The sequence below is a fragment of the Cynara cardunculus genome (assembly GCF_001531365.2).
Source record: "Cynara cardunculus var. scolymus isolate 2C chromosome LG 16, CcrdV1, whole genome shotgun sequence".
Taxonomy (NCBI): Eukaryota; Viridiplantae; Streptophyta; class Magnoliopsida; order Asterales; family Asteraceae; genus Cynara; species Cynara cardunculus.
The window spans coordinates 18,214,719-18,223,121 of record NC_037543.1 but is presented as its reverse complement, the minus strand read 5'-3'; the positions used below and the strand labels follow the sequence as shown (position 1 = coordinate 18,223,121).

Genomic DNA, 8,403 nt, shown 5'->3' with positions numbered 1-8,403 from the left:
AGATATTGCAACACCAAACCCAACCAACCGATCCCAACTCAAGGTCCATTCCACTTTCATACCCCCACTTGGGTTATAGGCAAGCGCTACCAAGCCTGGTGGTTAATCATCCACAAATTCTCCTTATTAAGTGCTTCTGACTTCTATTACATACCGATGTGGGAATTGTCAAAGATCTCACCATCATGGAAAACACTATCATTAAAATCCTTTCTTTTTGCAACAAATCTTTTTCAAATAAGCTTTCAACCAAGTTTTCAACACTTCCTTGGCAACCGGGCTAACATGGGTTTTGATCATTTGCTTGAGTCGTTCAGTTTCGATACACACCAGGCTTGCGGTGGGAGAGACGACTGAACGAATGTAAAGAGATGACGAGAAGTACGGTCTTACCTCCGAGAGCTTCTCAAGATGTTGTCTGTGTTGAATTTATATATATGTTCTTCAAGATATATCAAAACACATCTTAATAGAAGCCCTTGCATATGAGCTGAACAGTGGAACAGCTGAATGTAGTGCTGCAATTGGTTTCCTATTTTATCTCTGATCACCAATTGGTAAGTTATCCAAATATACAATTGTTGGAGTTCCTGAACATAGCGTTAAAGCTTAGTCAAATTAAATTAAGAATTATACAACCCTAAAACTTGTTGGCACATTAAAATGAAAATTTGTTGGCCCATGGTCGGACAAGATACGATAGAATAAAAAATCGTTACTCCATCGGTAATTTAATTAAAATATTTTCTATTTTTTTAATTTGGATATCACCAACGGAATATATTTTATTTTTAATTAAAATAAATTTCATCAGTAATCATTTTAAATCTTTTTTTAATTTTTTTTAATTTCAGAAATCATATACGGAATATGTTTTATTTTTAACTAAAACAAATTTAATCAGTAATTTTTTTTAAAAAATTAAAAAATCTCTAACAGATTATTTTTTATTGTTAAATTAAAATAAATTTCATCAATAATTTTTTTTTTTAAATGTAAGTATTTTTTTAGTATATTTATTTCATTTTATAGATGTAAGTACTTTTTTGTTTAAAAAGTATTTATGGACTTAAGCATTCAAAATATGAAACTTCATTGGTTTTTTTTACATTTTTTTTCATTATTTTACAATATTAACTAGTTGTACACAAGGATGCATCTATCAAGTTTTGAAATGTCCAAAAACTTATTTAATTCAAAAAATTATCCAAGAACTTAATCATTCCAAACACTAAAATCCGTTAGGTTTTTTTTTTAAATTTTCCACATTTTTCACAAGAGCTTCACCATCAAAACTCCACTAATCTCGTATTGTATAACCATCATCACATAAATGTCATAAATGACTACGAGTGGTGGAAGAAGATTTTTGACTTTCGACCGTCAAAAAGTTAAATTCACATTGCATTTTCATCATATAATTTTTAAATTAACCAAAATAAATTTATTTTTAATCAATTTTAAAACCAAGTTTTCATTTTAGGGGTGTTTGGGATTGCTTATTTGAAACAACTTTTGTTTTTCTACAAAAGTCCTTATCAACTTATTATAAGTTAGAATAATTTAACTTTTTCAAAAACTCCTTATTACCGGTTTGGCACCAGTATAAGCTGTTTATCCAAACACTCAAAAGTGCTTATTACCGGTGTCACACCGAAATAAGTCAATAAGTCGTTTTTATAAAATGTATATTCAGATTTTTTTTACGTAAATGAAGATTTTAATGCAAATATGGATCTTTATACAAATTTGGGTAAAGATTTTTTTGTTTTTTCTAATCTGACGCAAATGCATAAAGTATTTGTCTAAATTCTGACTAAAGTAAGAATTCCATTGAAAAAAAGCTAAAAAATGAATGTGATTGGGAAGATCGACTATTTGAGTCGATTCCCCCTTTTTCAACATATACTTATAAATATATTGATTGATATCTAATACTACATTATTTATATAAATTATAGATTATACTGATATTTTTAAAGAAAAGCTTACACAAAGTTTTCAAAGCTTGAAATCCGACATCATGCAACATGATCTTGATTAATTTTGAGGATCACGAATTCAAATAAGTTCATAAGATCTCGGTTATCATGAGTCATTAATCGTAAAACGAGATGATGAGAAAGAATCTATCGGAAAATATTTGTCTAGATTCATTTTGAATTCAAAAAAGACGGCTTTCGATAGTCACTTAACCCGTTGACCAATTAGAGCATGTTCTGGCTAAGGCATGATCGGACGTCACCAATGATCTTGTTGCAACCACGAGTGTCAAACAATTTCAAAAAAGTGTCCACTTAGTTTTTAGTTTTGTATGACATCAAAGTGTGTTATACAAATAAACAAGTGTTTTATAAAAAAAATTAATTGAACATTTTATTTCAAAACGTCTTAAACATTTTGTTAAGATATTTAAAAGCATGGTATAAATTTATTGTAATGTTTTTATATATGTTGTACAATTGTTTGTTCCTATAAATTTAAGTTTTATAAACCAACCAATTATTCTGTTACAATACTTATAAATTTTTGGTGTCTTATAAACCAAATTTTATTGTAATTAAAATCAGTTTTAGATTGAATTAGTCCCTCAAGATGAATTAGAGAAAGTTGATGTAGAACAAGAGATGTGAACCCCCGTCCGACCGCCTTACCCTACTCCAATCCACCACTAACCACCATCCTATCACTGTAGTCGTCACAACTACCACCCTACCACCCACTACTCCACTCCCCGCCCCCATCGCCTTTCCCCACCCTGCCTGCCCCCAACAATCCCAACCTATAAAGTAAGGGTGTGGCAGAGTGTGGGTAGGGGTGGGGCGGGGTGATAGTTGTGACGACGACAGTAGTGACATGGTAGTGGTGGGATGTACAAATACCTGTCTTCTACCAAAAGGAGCATAGTTGTTTATTTGAAAACGTAGTTGTTTTATGGCTACAAGTATGGAAATGTATGTGATACCTATATGCTTATTTTCATATATAATCAACATAATTTCCTTTTTAGTAACTGTAATATCTGACATCTTTGGTCCAACTAGTTCATACCTGCGGGTTTATTGAAAATGGCTTATGACACATATAAGGACCAATTATGCAACATTTTTATTTTACAAGGATCAACCACGTTAAACAATGCTTTATTATTATAACACAGTCTTTATTCCAACAAACTGAAATACGAAAGTGAAAGAGAACATTTATTTTCAGATACTACAATTATTAAAAACATACTGTATAAGCCAGATTAGTGTTGGTTTTCACTGATGAAAAACCGTATAAGCCAAACTGGTGTCGGTTCACACATGGTAACATGACCGAAGTCTAGCACCTAAGGTTAGGGCCAGTTTCGACACCAAATTGATTACAGTAATTGGTGTAATACCCAACACGAGCGTTCACGGTGTTGGGGTTTCGACCGTTGCATTCCATTCCATTGACATCTCGGATTGTAGCTCCAAACCCTTTACCGGAAGCAAAATCTTGATGAACCTTGTTCATCCAGAACCACAAAGCGGTCTTGAATGAAATTACAGGATCTCTAGCCACGATCTCAGGGTCGTTGAGTCCATCAAACCCAAGGCTCTGCCCGGCTGGACCGTAATTGTAGTTCCATGTGATTTGCATCGGACCTCTCCCGTGATAACTCTTGCTAGGGTTGCATGGATATTGGGTGTTGGTCTTATCACAGTACTTGTTTGAACGATCTATTTCTTGTCTGTGACAAAAGACTATGCATCCATATACGAAAAGTCAAAATTGGCTACATCTTTTATGGGTAAAATACATTAAAAAATTAATAAAGTTAATATTAATTTTTATATATTTTTAGTTTCTTTTCTCTAATTTTCTATTAAGTAATTCATATGTGACGTCGGTTAATTTTAATGTCACATTTTTGCACGTAACTAAAAGTTATAATATAATTTTATAACTCGACATCCATGTCGTTAATAGCTATAGCATCTAATGGCTATAAGATCTAGCGGTTACCGGTTAAAAATTACCCATGTTTTAAACATGTTTGGTTATTAAAAGAAAACCTTGACTTACATCCGGTCTCGTGAGTAACGTGAGCAAAGAAAGCAGCGATTTCACGTTTCGAATCCGCAACCGAACCTGATTTACCGAAACGTGGGTAGCTTTTGACGGCATTAAGAAACGCGTCCCGTGTGTAAAAACCTCAACCGGGACAGTTGCCTGTAGCTTTGGCAACAATCCAATTAAAAAATGCCGGCGACACTATACCAGGAATGTCTGCATTATTTGTAGGAGGAGGTTGAAAACACGGGCCACCTCAACAACCGTTTCCGCAATAAGCGTTTCCGGTACCGCAGTAACCATACTTACTACAACACAAGTTCCGAGCACAGTTACAATTCTGAGATGTAACCGGCTGCAGGAGGAGGATTCCAGCGAGGAATATTCCGGTGAAGAGGAGGGTTGTTTTCATTTTGTTTGAAGGTGAAAGAGGGATAATAATTTATATTTTATAGGGTGAAAGTCTCCACCAAAGTCTCCCATTATTTGTTTTTAGAGTAAAACTTGTTATTATTATTATTTTCCCTTGCCATCTTCATTCGGTAGGGAAAATTGCCCAGTAAGTACTTACTAGGTAAGCGTTCAGTAAACGGCCCCTTAATCTCAGGGACGAAAAATAATAACAAACCACAAGAATGAAAATTGCAATTTCAAAACCACATTGAGGAAAATCACAGTATTTCTTAAATCACAAAGACGAAAATTATAGTTTACTCTTATTTTTAAAACAAAATTAACAATAAAATTGATTTTATAGAACGCATAAAATGTAAAAGCATCATAAATAATACGTTATTGGACTTACTCTTAAAGTTTCTTATAAACTAGGTAATATCACACTTTATTTTAAACGTGTTTTAAAAACTTGTTAAAACGCCTAAAAACGTTTTATAAATCTATTGTAACACTTTTACATATAACACTTTATACTTTGGTATTATAAACCTAAACTTTATAAAGTATTCTATTAGAAACTTCAAATTTACGACATTGATGTAAAGAAAAAAGTGGGTGTTCCTTTGAGTGAGACGAGTAGGCATACACAGGATCTGACGAGCCCAAGCTCGTGATCCTTCCACTGTCAGGARCGAAGAGTTGTCGCAGCTCTGTAAAGCCAGCCTAACGCATTGCCTCCTTCTCTAAGGTSTAAGTGACCCAAGCCTTCGCTCGAGGCACATGAACCAACTCTCAACTTGGAATGGGCRAGCMAGATATTGCAACACCAAACCCAACCAACCGATCCCAACTCAAGGTCCATTCCACTTTCATACCCCCACTTGGGTTATAGGCAAGCGCTACCAAGCCCGGTGGTCAATGGGCCACAAAATCTCCTTATTAAGTGCTTCTGACTTCTATTACATATCGATGTGGGATCAATCGTCAATCTTTTCTTTTTGCAACAAATCTTTTTCAAAAGCTTATTTGAAATTGGAACAGCTGAATGTAGTGTTGCAATTGGTTTCATATTTTATCTCTGATCACCAATTGGTAAGTTATCCAAATATACAACTGATTTTTGTTTAATTATGTTGGAGTTCCTGAACATAGCGTTAAGCTTAGGGGCCATTTACCAAACACTTATTCGGAAAGCGCTTACCAGTAAAATTTTAGTCCACCAAAACAAATATCATATGTAACAATTTACCCAGTAAGCATTTATCGTGATAAGAGTCACCGTCCTCACTTACTGGGTAAGACTCTTGGTCCTTGTCTCGGCTTTTACCGAGTAAGATTCTTGGTTCTTACCATATTATCCGTTAAGATGATGTGACTTGATGTTCTCTTACCCAAATAAGCGTTTGATAAACGGCCCCTTAGTCAAATTAAATTAATAATTATACAACCCTAAAACTTGTTGGCACATGAGAGGACAAGATACAATAGAATAAAAACTCGTTAAACTTAATTAATTATGTAATTAGTTAAATTTTATCGTGAATCTGTCAGTAATTTAATAAAAATATTTTCTATTTTTTTAATTTGAAAAATCACCAATGGAATATATTTTATTTTTAATTAAAACAAATTTCATCAGTAATCATTTTAAATCTTTTTTCTATTTTTTTAATTTGAAAAATCACCAATGGAATATATTTTATTTTTAATTAAAACAAATTTCATCAGTAATCATTTTAAATCTTTTTTAATTTCAGAAATCATATACAAAATATGTTTTATTTTTAACTAAAGAATTACAATTAAAAGATTTTCGTTTTGATTTCTAGTTTGAATTTGATTATATTTATCCACAGGTATACAAATTCAAACATGGAACTTTAATAAGTTGTATCTATACATAATTTACTTGTAATCTTGAATTTTAAATAATATGCATTAATATACAGTATTTCATATATAAATCACAATTATAATATTATATATATATATATATATATATACACGACGTTACTCAAATAACCATAAAAAAAGTTGAGAACCTTTAGCACCAATCACAATCATTAATTAATTAAAATTTTAATCTCCGGCTATAAATTGTACGTGAATTAATTTACAAAAATGAGTGTATTAACAAATGTTTCAAAATGCCTCCCCTCAACTTCCTTATTTGTATAAGTTACCTTTTAAGATCTTGTCCTTAAAAAATCTTATCTAATGATTAAGATCTCTTCTCAGATTCTCAATATTTTTGGACTTCTAATTTAAACCCTCCCCTGTAAGTGTACGTGTGTGTATATACTTGGGGTAATGAGATCATGTGAGAAATTTCATTTTAGTGAAAATATGAGAAATAATGAAGATATCCTTATATTATGTAAATTTTAAGTTATTTTTTTTATGAAGGTGATAACCTTCAACTAAATAACATAATATAGACGTGTTATTCATCATGAATCATACATTCATAATGAATATGTTACAACGTTCATGTTGAATAACATGTCTATATTCCTAATGAATATGCCATGCATCGCACTGTGGGAGGTCTTTGGATTGGTTCCTAATGAAAATTAGGTTCAAATTGAATAATTTGTGATAATTGTAAATTCAATATGAACCACTCATTTGACATAATTAATTTTATTGTTAATTAAACATTAAAGGGTAATTTAGTAATTTGATATGTTTTGACTAGGACCCTATCTTAAGGGTTGCTAATGCTATTTTTCTCTCTCTCCCTCTTTCCACAACTCAAAATTAAAAACTTACAATCAATCTCTCTCTCTCCCCTCTCCTTAGAAGAGCAGTTTCTTTGTTCAACGCACCACTCCGGTGACTACAACAGATTCGTTGCCCATCGCTTTTCGTCGTTCCCTAGAGTCATGTGTACATATGTATCACATTGTGTATCTTAGGGTATCACAACGTGTGTGTGGATATCACATTGTGTATTAGGGCATCACAACGTGTATACAGTCGGTATCACAACCTGTATATAGTAGGTATCAGTCGGTACCTTGTTGTAATGTTCACGCTGGAAGGGAGATGGGAGAGGGGAGAGTAGATATAAGATTTCTAGAATACCTAAAATGCCTTTTATTTAAATTCTTAAGTCAAAATTACCATAAATTGTTAATTTCTTAATTTAACCCCTGTTGTGTGGTTGATATTGGATCTCATAAAATACTGAGTTCCCCCTTGAATGGCTCATATATATATATATATATATATATATATATATATATATAAACAAATTAAACTTGTTAATGTGATGACACATTTGTTAGTGACTGAACTACCTTAATTGACCTATTTTTATCATAATGACTAAACTTTAACAAATTCATACATTTGAAAGTGACCGAAAAGTGTGTAAAAGTTTATGAAGGTGAGTGAAGTGAAGATTAAGGTTGCTCAAGAGAGAGATGTATGCTCACCATCAGTTTTATTCTCATTGGAACCCGGTAAATATATGTATATTTTCTATATACATATATATTTAGAAATTCCTTTTTAATTATTTATGTTTTTAAATAAAATTATTTATAAACTTATCTTTTTTATTTATTTATTTATTTATTAAAGAGTAGTTTTTAAAAGAAATAGAATTACAATTAAAAGATTTTCGTTTTGATTTCTAGTTTGATTTGATTTTGAAAATACTAAAAGGGTACTCGTGCAATGGAGCGAGATAAATCTTGATTTTTATATTTCATTTTATTCTTTATCTCAGTCGATGTTATAGTATGGTCTTATGTGATTTTGAAAAAGCGATGCTGTTTTTATTTTTCAATAAAATATAAACTTGAAGATATCATAAAAATTTGACAAAAATATATCAATAATAGTATCAAATTAACTATTTAAAATTCATATTTTTGTGTAATTTTTCAATTCAAATTTTATTATAAGTTAATTTACGTTCAATAACGAAATAATTTATATTTGGTTTAATAATAT

At 31.5% G+C, this 8,403-nt stretch overlaps 1 pseudogene; it reads right to left on the bottom strand.

Moving 5' to 3' along the window:
- Positions 1-3,146: 3,146 nt before the first annotated feature.
- Positions 3,147-4,477, bottom strand: LOC112529345 (annotated as a pseudogene).
- Positions 4,478-8,403: the final 3,926 nt, after the last annotated feature.